Source organism: Salarias fasciatus (assembly GCF_902148845.1).
Source record: "Salarias fasciatus chromosome 7 unlocalized genomic scaffold, fSalaFa1.1 super_scaffold_4, whole genome shotgun sequence".
NCBI lineage: Eukaryota > Metazoa > Chordata > Actinopteri > Blenniiformes > Blenniidae > Salarias > Salarias fasciatus.
Window position 1 is genome coordinate 14,417,937 of NW_021941229.1, and position 10,124 is coordinate 14,428,060.

At 39.8% G+C, this 10,124-nt stretch overlaps 1 long non-coding RNA gene across 1 annotated transcript; it reads left to right on the plus strand.

Annotated features, from left to right (window-relative positions):
* Nucleotides 1–1,838: 1,838 nt before the first annotated feature.
* Nucleotides 1,839–3,126, plus strand: LOC115382922 (uncharacterized). Its single transcript, XR_003930603.1, has 3 exons — nt 1,839–2,132; nt 2,213–2,272; nt 2,947–3,126. It is a non-coding gene; the product is annotated as an uncharacterized LOC115382922 (long non-coding RNA).
* Nucleotides 3,127–10,124: the final 6,998 nt, after the last annotated feature.

The following is a 10,124-nucleotide window of genomic DNA, read 5'->3' on the forward strand; positions in this document are numbered from 1 at the left end:
CTTGTGGTTTCGATAAATCTGTCCAGATTGAAGGGAATGAAAAATTTCAGTCACGTGTCTAAAGCTCCATCACACAAAATAAACAGTGTTATTTAAATTCAGAACATAATTGTGAAGACAAATGTTAGAACATCTACTGAAGAGAAAATCAAATTAATTTATCTGAAGATTTGAAAATTAATTTAAAGTTGATTTATCATGGAGGAGGAGAGTAACAGTTTTAGATAATCACTGAAAAATTTGCTTTGATCAGTTCTGCTTTTAGCAAATATAATAATGTTCAGACTGCAGTCTTCTTTTTCTTTTCTTTTCACGAATGCAAATGGCTTGAAGTCCCACTGAGCAATAGACGGCTAGTAGACGTCTAGTATTTTTTTAGACCTCATTTCAACCGTCTAGATTCCGTCTGTTTTTAGACGGAATTTAGACGTTGCAGTTTAATCAATTATTCTATAATTATTTATTAAAAAAAACAACTGTAAGGTGCATAACTAATCTCCAAATACTGAACTAATATAATTATGAAAGCCGTTGAGCAATATACAGTATAGTATAAATATAGCCGAGATTTAGACGTCTAAATCTCTACCGCATTTCAACGTCTAGATATAGACCGAATCTAGACAACTGAATTTAATCCATCATTCAGTACTTTAAACAATAACTACACGTTGCAAAACTGATCTCTAAATATTGGATTGAGATCATTTTAATAGCCATACTCGTTATAAGGTATAGTTTAGATGTAGATGTCTAAAATCCCTCATTTCAGCGTCGATAATTACACCATTCAATTTATTTTACATCTTTAGAATACAGGAAAACAAAAATCTGATGGAAGAGCCAACTCTTTGAAGTGCACAGCTTTCACAGTATAGAGTGATCGGTGTTTTCGCGTTATTCCATCAAAACGTATGAAACCTCCACAAAACCTTCGGTAAATCTGAAAGCCCAGATCCTGCTGAGCACTCGACAACGAAGTTTGTGGCTGAAATTCCCTTAGATTATTAGATGTCGGTTGTGTTTTCTCAGCCTCTGTAACGCTGACTGCCGCCATGTTGCTTTCGTTGTTGACAAAAACCTCTTTGGTGTACTACGCTCACGTGACGCACCTTGCAACCACTTCTGGGAAAACGCTATTCTGCTCAAAGAGAAGTAGTCCGTGATAAAACTACTTTACAGTCTTGTGGAGATTGTACGACCATAACCTGAAAAAGCCTTCAACTTGTGCCTGTGGACTGCGCTACTTCCAACTGTGAAATCCTTGTGCTCATGTGCTCCACTGTACTGAAACAACCGCAGAAAAGTTGGTCGAAGAAGTGCTGTTTCAGGCATACAGAGGTGGGTGTCGCAGCAACTACTACAGAAATTTTTGTTTTTGCAATGTTTGGTCCTTTTACCGTCATTCATTAATTTAGCATTTGCTTATTTTAATTAAGGGCCTGCTCTCTCTGTAGGAATTGAGGTTAAAAGCTTCTGCTTCGGCTATTTTCCAAACATTTTACTGTTTAACTTCGAAGACGAGATATATTCAGATGCCAATACTTGACCATAATACACATAATTCACCATAATTCATAATACAATAGGCAGCCACATTTGCAGTTTTTCTTCATTTGTTCTATTGCTTTGTTTGCAGAAGCAATTCGGAAGAATTTTAAGGAGGCTACAGACGACCAAATCCGCTTGGCCATGGGATTCTATTTCAAACAGGCCCCAGCTCGGACTGGTGGAGGGGGTACAGGAGACCAGCACACCAGTGGTGTAGTTTTATTTTAAAGGTTTGGTTTGCAGCAATAAAACAAACAAACAAAAAAATATATATATATAAAAAAATGTTGTTGTTATTGTTATGGTTTTAATTTTGTATTTACAAGTTGTTCTATTTTTTCAGTGCAATGTTTATGTAACCCAGCTCCAGAAGGGTTAATAAATAAAATCAATTAATTTGCAGTCATTATTTAATTATTTCCTTATGTTTATAAGTGTTTTGTATTTTACTTTGAAAAACCTGAAGTTTATTTTGAAGACCGGAAGTAGTAGGCCGCGCTAGTGAAGCAGTTTAACCTCACTAATGCACAGACGGAGCACGCCACTTCACTTCCGCGTGAGAGAGAAAAACGGGAAAAAAGGTATGGAAACTGTACAATGTCGCAGTCAAACTGAGAAATGAAGTAGTTGTTGATACCATGCTCCGAAAACTCCGTTTCAGAGAGAGGAAAAACCGTCGTTGAAGCACTTTCCGGCCGCGTTTCTCCTGAAAAAACCATTGGTAAGCTTGCCGCTGCGTGTTGCAATGTGTGTGTATGTGGAGATGTGAGGCGACCATGTTGTTTCAATTAAGGGTGTTTTGTACATCTTAAGTTGTTTTTGATTCATGTTTTGCACTTAAAAACATTTATATTAATGGATTGATGGTGAAATTTGACTGGAATGAGCACATTATGAGAGTTTCACTGTGTGAAATGCCTCATCTTTTGCACATGTGATGCGAAGTTAAAATGTGTTCAGGAGTACGAGAAGTCATTTTAAGTTCATTTAAGTTGCTTAGAAGCAGCAAAGCTGTAATTTAAGTTAGTTAGGTTATGAGAACGGATGTATTTCAGTGAAAATCTCTTCTCTGATGTTAAAAAAAAACTAGAAAATGAGAGAAACACTTGAGGAAGCACATGTTATGCCTTCATGTAGAAGTAAGAATTTCTTGGTTGAATGAAATCTTTAAAACATTATTCCTTTGAATTTGAATTGATTAAAATACATTTTGACATGATAAACTCTTAATTGTTAAGATTAATTATGGTTTTCAGCATGTAACCCATAGTATTTTGATTCCTGTTTCATAAAGATTATCAGTGTTGTACAACCACCTTGAACTGAACATTTAGGTGATCATTTGAAGAGGTTCTATGCATTGAATTGGATTGTAAACCTGTTTTCTAAATACAGGTCAGGTTCTATTGTGATGCTTGGAAAGAGTGAAGCTTCAGCTTTCATGTCTGACGAAGCTGATGAGCGATCCAACTGATGGCGAGCTCCCAGTCCACCTTCGGTGCTTCAAGCAGAACTTTTAATTCCGCCACACCACTTAACGGATTAAGTGGTAGGATTTGTGTCAGTCCAACTGACCGGCAGCAACGAAAGCCTTCCTTGGATATCCTGGAATATTGACTTTTGATTTTTGGATCCAAACCACCGAGGAACACTCCCATTTGGACATTTATTTTATTTTATTTCTTAGTTTATGGGCCCAAGGTTGTAATGTTATTGTGTTTTGTATTGTTAAGATCTTTGTGGAACTAAAGAGTTTCAAATCATTCTGCCTCTGTGTCCAGTGGTTATTGTTTCACTTGGCTCCTACGAACCTAGTATGTGACGTGTACAGACCCTGAAGTTGGTTACATTTAAAAAAAAAAAAAAAATGTTTCTTATATTTTATGTCGGTAGTTTGTATTAGAGTTTGTGCTTCTCTTTTCAAGTGGTGTAAAGAAATTAAAAATTTTTTGGACATTCATATTTTTGAATTTTATTTAAAAGGTATTGGTTTTGATTACAGTACTAATGGTTAAAAAAGGAGCTCAGATTAAAAAAAATGTTAAAATACAGGTTTCTGGTGAATAAAAAAATTGCAATGGCTGCATTTTTATTAGAATATCAATACGTTCAATAGACGTCTATAAGACGAGTAGTTTTTGTAAGGGGTTTAGATCTGGTACAAAAGTAAATGTCTAGCAAACGTCTAAATTTATACGTCTATAAATAGACGTTCATTAGCGGTTATTTAAACGTCTAAGATCAGAAGAGGTGTACGAATTTGGTATATAAATGAACGTCTAATAAACGTTTAAGTTTAGACGTCTACAAATAGACGTATATTAGTGGTTATTTAAACGTCTAAGATGAGACGAGGCGTACAGACGTAGACGGCTAAAAGACGGCTAATAGACGGCTAAAAGACGGCTAATGCTTAGACGTCTAAAAGACGTCTAGCTTAGACCGCTAAAAAACTTTCATTTTTAGACCACTGGTAGACCAATTTTAGACTAGACGTCGAAGAACAATTAGACGTCATTTAGACGTCATTTAGACCGAAAAATGCTCGGTGGGCCCACCGAGCATTTTTCGGACATTGCACTTAATCCATTAAGTGGTGTGGCGGAATTAAAAGTTCTGCTTGAAGCATCGAAGGTGGACTGGGAGCTCGCCATCAGTTGGATCGCTCATCAGCTTCGTCAGACATGAAAGCTGAAGCTTCACTCTTTCCAAGCATCACAATAGAACCTGACCTGTATTTAGAAAACAGGTTTACAATCCAATTCAATGCATAGAACATCTTCAAATGATCACCTAAATGTTCAGTTCAAGGTGGTTGTACAACACTGATAATCTTTATGAAACAGGAATCAAAATACTATGGGTTACATGCTGAAAACCATAATTAATCTTAACAATTAAGAGTTTATCATGTCAAAATGTATTTTAATCAATTCAAATTCAAAGGAATAATGTTTTAAAGATTTCATTCAACCAAGAAATTTTTACTTCTACATGAAGGCATAACATGTGCTTCCTCATGTGTTTCTCTCATTTTCTAGTTTTTTTTTAACATCAGAGAAGAGATTTTCACTGAAATACATCCGTTCTCATAACCTAACTAACTTAAATTACAGCTTTGCTGCTTCTAAGCAACTTAAATGAACTTAAAATGACTTCTTGTACTCCTGAACACATTTTAACTTCGCATCACATGTGCAAAAGATGAGGCATTTTACACAGTGAAACTCTCATAATGTGCTCATTCCAGTCAAATTTCACCATCAATCCATTAATATAAATGTTTTTAAGTGCAAAACATGAATCAAAAACAACTTAAGATGTACAAAACACCCTTAATTGAAACAGCATGGTCGCCTCACATCTCCACATACACACACATTGCAACACGCAGCGGCAAGCTTACCAATGGTTTTTTCAGGAGAAACGCGGCCGGAAAGTGCTTCAACGACGGTTTTTCCTCTCTGAAACGGAGTTTTCGGAGCATGGTATCAACAACTACTTCATTTCTCAGTTTGACTGCGAAATTGTACAGTTTCCATACCTTTTTTCCCGTTTTTCTCTCTCACGCGGAAGTGAAGTGGCGTGCTCCGTCTGTGCATTAGTGAGGTTAAACTGCTTCACTAGCGCGGCCTACTACTTCCGGTCTTCAAAATAAACTTCAGGTTTTTCAAAGTAAAATACAAAACACTTATAAACATAAGGAAATAATTAAATAATGACTGCAAATTAATTGATTTTATTTATTAACCCTTCTGGAGCTGGGTTACATAAACATTGCACTGAAAAAATAGAACAACTTGTAAATACAAAATTAAAACCATAACAATAACAACAACATTTTTTTATATATATATATTTTTTTGTTTGTTTGTTTTATTGCTGCAAACCAAACCTTTAAAATAAAACTACACCACTGGTGTGCTGGTCTCCTGTACCCCCTCCACCAGTCCGAGCTGGGGCCTGTTTGAAATAGAATCCCATGGCCAAGCGGATTTGGTCGTCTGTAGCCTCCTTAAAATTCTTCCGAATTGCTTCTGCAAACAAAGCAATAGAACAAATGAAGAAAAACTGCAAATGTGGCTGCCTATTGTATTATGAATTATGGTGAATTATGTGTATTATGGTCAAGTATTGGCATCTGAATATATCTCGTCTTCGAAGTTAAACAGTAAAATGTTTTGAAAATAGCCGAAGCAGAAGCTTTTAACCTCAATTCCTACAGAGAGAGCAGGCCCTTAATTAAAATAAGCAAATGCTAAATTAATGAATGACGGTAAAAGGACCAAACATTGCAAAAATAAAAAAATTTCTGTAGTAGTTGCTGCGACACCCACCTCTGTATGCCTGAAACAGCACTTCTTCGACCAACTTTTCTGCGGTTGTTTCAGTACAGTGGAGCGCATGAGCACAAGGATTTCACAGTTGGAAGTAGCGCAGTCCACAGGCACAAGTTGAAGGCGTTTTCAGGTTATGGTCGTACAACCTCCACAAGACTGTAAAGTAGTTAAGTTTTATCACGGACTACTTCTCTTTGAGCGGAAGAACGTTTCCCAGAAGTGGTTGCAAGGTGCGTCACGTGAGCGTAGTACACCAAAGAGGTTTTTGTCAACAACGAAAGCAACATGGTGGCAGTCAGCGTTACAGAGGCTGAGAAAACACAACCGACATCTAATAATCTAAGGGAATTTCAGCCACAAACTTCGTTGTCGAGTGCTCAGCAGGATCTGGGCTTTCAGATTTACCGAAGGTTTTGTGGAGGTTTCATACGTTTTGATGGAATAACGCGAAAACACCGATCACTCTACTGTGAAAGCTGTGCACTTCAAAGAGTTGGCTCTTCCATCAGATTTTTGTTTTCCTGTATTCTAAAGATGTAAAATAAATTGAATGGTGTAATTATCGACGCTGAAATTAGGGATTTTAGACATCTACATCTAAACTATACCTTATAACGAGTATGGCTATTAAAATGATCTCAATCCAATATTTAGAGATCAGTTTTGCAACGTGTAGTTATTGTTTAAAGTACTGAATGATGGATTAAATTCAGTTGTCTAGATTCGGTCTATATCTAGACGTTGAAATGCGGTAGAGATTTAGATGTCTAAATCTCGGCTATATTTATACTATACTGTATATCGCTCAACGGCTATTAAAATGATCTCAATCCAATATTTAGAGATCAGTTTTGCAACTTGTAGTTATTGTTTTAAATAAACAACTTTTAAATAATGGATTAAATTCAGTTGTCTAGATTCGGTCTATATCTAGACGTTGAAATGCGGTAGAGATTTAGACGTCTAAATCTCGGCTATATTTATACTATACTGTATATCGCTCAACAGCTTTCATAATTATATTAGTTCAGTATTTGGAGATTAGCTATGCACCTTACAGTTGTTTTTTTTAATAAATAATTATAGAATAATTGATTAAACTGCAACGTCTAAATTCCGTCTAAAAACAGACGGAATCTAGACGGTTGAAATGAGGTCTAAAAAAATACTAGACGTCTACTAGCCGTCTATTGCTCAGTGGGTCAGTTGCCTGGAGTCCTTGGGGCTTGTGTGGTTACTCGGTCAAAGAAGAATGTCAACACGGTCAGAGATGATGATTCTGCTCATGATTTTGCACTGCCTGTGGCTCCGTGGTCCATTTCTCACAGTGAGCTTGTAAGGGAGCAGGGGACGGATGGCACCTTGAAGGAGCTCTTGGATCAGGTTGGCTCTCCTTCTGAGGTTAGAAGCCGTTCTCATTGTTGCCTTTTGCACGAGGGCGTGCTTATAAGAAAATGGACACCTCAGTTTGAAGGTTTTGTTGGAGAACCTGTTTACCAAGTTGTTGTGCCAGTGCAATTTCGTCAGATTGTCTTGCAGATTTCTCATGACCAGTGTGGCCATCTGGGCATCAGGAAAACGTATGACAGAGTTCTGAGGTATTTCTTTTGGCCTCGACTGAAGAAGGATGTCTCTGCATACTGTAAGTCCTGCCATACATGCCAGATGACGAGTAAACCAAACCAGATTCTCAAGCCTGTGCCTCTCAGTCCGATCCCACCTGTTAGTCAGCCTTTTGAGCATCTGCTGATCGACTGTGTTGGCCCTTTGCCACCGTCTAAGTCAGGTGCTAGTTTCCTGCTGACGGTGGTGGAAAAGTGCTCTGATCTGGATTGTTTGAGCTCTACTCCGGAGCGTGGAGCTAAAACTCGGCTTTGTTCTGTCGACTTGCTGAAACCGTTCTTCTCTCCAGACACCGGACTGCAACGGGGGGGAAAACCCGTCAGATGCTCATCCTCAGTGTGTGGCTTCGGCTCCAGTGGTGGCAGAGCTGGGGGCCGGGGATCCGCCTGAGTCGGATGAAGCGGTGGTGTCTGGACGATTGAGGAACAGTGGGTTATTGCGGCAGTTGGACATGGCTTTGGCTTACGTGTGTCTGCGTAAATGCGCTCATGTTGTTGGTTGGATTGAGGATTCCCTGTGTCTGTTTGGTGATGTTTCATCATGTAACACCTTGATTAAATACGACAGTGATGTCGGTGATTCACCACCAATTAGGCAGAGGTTCTGGTGGTGGTCCGGTGGTCGTGTCCGCGGACCTTGACCCGCTCGCCTTCCTCGGCAACCTGCAGTCGCCAAACCGGCGACTGGTGCGATGGGCCTTTTCCTCCAATCCTACACATTGGAGATCAGGCACATAAAAGGCCGGGACAATGGTCATCGTTGACGCATTGTCCTGTATGTGAGTAGGTGGGTTGGTGAACACTCTGGAGTCCTACTACTCAACCCAAGAATTGTTTAGTATGTTTTTTTTTTCCACTGGTTTTTTTTTTAATAGGTTCTTGGGATTGGGTTAGTTAGGGCCCCTACTCGGGTCCCTTTTTTGTAGGGGGGGGGTGTTACGACCCAGGGTCGTTGGGAGGTCACAGGGAGTGGTCTGTTGTGCTCTGCTGCTGCTCCTGCCTCTCCCCTCTGCACAGGTGCTCCGAGTTACACTGATTGCTCTGTGGAGCAGTGTAAAAGCCAGACCGTGCATGCGCTCGCGGTGGTCATTGTCTGGTGGTCGTTGCCCGTGGGTCGTCGTCGCTGCCTCGCTCCTCTGCTTGCTCCACCCGTTCCACCCGATGACGTCCTCCTGCGGGGTTCCATTCCTGCTTGTTGGCTGTGGGCTTCGGACCTCCTGATGGCCTCCTCCTGCGGCGTCCTGCTCCTGCTCGTCGGCTGCGGGCTCCTGACCTCCTGATGGCGTCCACCCTGCACCTTTGTGTTTGGGCACTGGATCTTTTGTTTACTTTATTTCATTAAATCTTTCTTTTACGCACGTTACCCAGTCTCTGTCTCCCTCGTTTTGTTGCGGCTTTGAGCCGGCCGTAACAACAACACAACCACAAAAGCCAAAACACAAATACCAAGACCACAATGGAAGTTAACCCACAACGGAATTTATTGATTAGGGGAGAGTTTATTGATGCGCTGCAGCTCGATGATTGTGATTAATGACAATATCGATTTTTGTAAATCGTCAATTTGGTCACCATGTTGACATTATTGTCAGAATGTTATTCATGAGCTCTGCAGTCTATGTTTTGGTTCTGATACTAAATATTGTCTGTTGTTCGCTGTGATCGCTGTGCCCTTGGGGATATCATGGGAATATCACGCCTACTTGAACACTTTGAAGGCAGATGATCTGTGATGAAGCAAGTCAGGCCTTATCTGCATGTATCATCACTCACCCCTCAGGGTTGACTTCCAGCTTTTTGCTGCTGTGTTGTGGCGTTGAACCTTCTCAACCTCCGTACCTGATGCACTACGCAAATATCAGAACTGTCCTCCTCTTCAGGTAGATCTGTGGATGTGAGTCCTGCTGTGCTGGAAGACTTTAAAACACTGATTCGACAACATGGAATGAATGAAGGCGCAGTCATTGTAAATCAGTATGAAGGTAAAGAGACACTCGTTTTGAATTCATTCATGTTTTGCGAGATGAAGCTGTCATACGGCCTCTCTGTTTGCTCCCAGGTGAGTGTGCTGCTGGCGAGGAGGTGACTGAACCCACCACTCAACCTCAGGTAAATGCTGACAATACATGCAGAGTAATCAGTCATCTAAATCATGTGTGTTCATCACTTTACTTTTTCCTCAAATTAGTGAAAGAGAAGCCTTGATTTCATACCTGCATGTGTTACTCTTACAGGATGAAACATAAAGTTGGAAAAGTGAAGAGGACAGCCATCGTGTAAACACTGACCAGGCATTTTCACCACGCCAATAGTTCAACAGTTTTTTGTCAACCAATAAAACACAGTTTTATCAGACTTTCTATGGATCCAGTGAGAATTGTGTTCTATTACTCAAATCAAGCGAAAATGCATTTTTTTTTTCTGTCAATCATTAGTGTCTAAGATCAAGACATGCATTGATTTGTCGATCTGCTCTGAAGTCCAACGTCTGAGTGTTTAGCCGTCTGAGCAGGTTAAGATACACAGAAAGATGAACAGAGGCAGAACTTTGTTCCTTCGTTTGTTTTTTGACTGGGTTGTGGGTGTGAGTACACAGAGAGTTCAGTGGCCC